Source organism: Tachysurus vachellii, chromosome 18 (genome assembly GCF_030014155.1).
Source record: "Tachysurus vachellii isolate PV-2020 chromosome 18, HZAU_Pvac_v1, whole genome shotgun sequence".
NCBI lineage: Eukaryota > Metazoa > Chordata > Actinopteri > Siluriformes > Bagridae > Tachysurus > Tachysurus vachellii.
In genome coordinates, this window is record NC_083477.1 from 1,595,324 (window position 1) to 1,596,587 (window position 1,264).

Genomic DNA, 1,264 nt, shown 5'->3' on the forward strand with positions numbered 1-1,264 from the left:
TTTAATCTGCTCTTTGTATTCGGTTTCATTTGATTAATGAATCGCGATTCTGATTCCGAATCAGACGTGGAGTCAAATGAACGAATCACTTTCTTTTCTGCATAGAATGTATTAACTTTTTAAACTAACACAGTTGGGGTGCACGGTGGCTTAGTGGTTAGCACGTTTGCCTCACACCTCCAGGGTTGGGGGTTCGATTCCCGCCTCCACCTTGTGTGTGTGGAGTTTGCATGTTCTCCCCGTGCCTCGGGGGTTTCCTCTGGGTACTCCGGTTTCCTCCCCCGGTCCAAGGACATGCATGGTAGGTTGATTGGCATCTCTGGAAAATTGTCCGTAGTGTGTGATTGTGTGAGTGAATGAGTGTGTGTGTGTGTGTGTGCACTGTGATGGGTTGGCACTCCGTCCAGGGTGTATCCTGCCTTGATGCCCGATGACGCCTGAGATAGGCACAGGCTCCCAGTGACCCGAGGTAGTTCAGATAAGTGGTAGAAGATGAGTGAGTGAGTGAATGACGTCCGTAAATGAGCTGTTGCTATGACAACAGTAAAGTATTACGATGTTAATGAGTGTGTTAATATAAAGCTGTCACATGCAGCTGCACTATGGTCATCGCTGCTGTTAGAGAAAACTAATCAACACCTTCTGACCAATCAGAGACCTGGACTCCAGCAGGTGTCAAAGTCTGTAACGTTTGTTTAAAACACTGATGAAAGACGTTTTGACGGAAGTTTCCACACTCATCACAGCACAAACACCCCACTCCATGACACCCTGTAGGGTAAGGACACTTTTACACACACTTTTACACACACACACACACACTTTTTCACAACACTATTAATTTGTGCAGGATTTCAGTCTGAGGCTGAAATGAGGAGCAGATGAGAAGGGAACGATGTGGTGAAAGCTCAGAGGAAGTGTGTCTGAGTGTGTGGGTGTGGGTGTGTGTGGGGGGGGTTGTAGGTGTTCAGGATGTGAGGAATGAAACAGGATATGTGATGTGATTAGAGTACAGTCAAGTGCGGTGTCAGAAACCTTGTCTTACTTACTACAGAGGAGATCAAGGACCAGGAACTCATCAAGGAACTCATCAGGAATTCATCAAGGAACTCATCTTTATACCTCAAACACTTGATTGGAACTAGACTTGGAGAAATTATGATATACACTTTGAGAGAACGATGGTTCTTCAGAGGTTCTTTAAGAGGTCATAGAATAATTAATAACTTCTTACAGGAAACATTTGTGAAGGTCAACAGTAAAT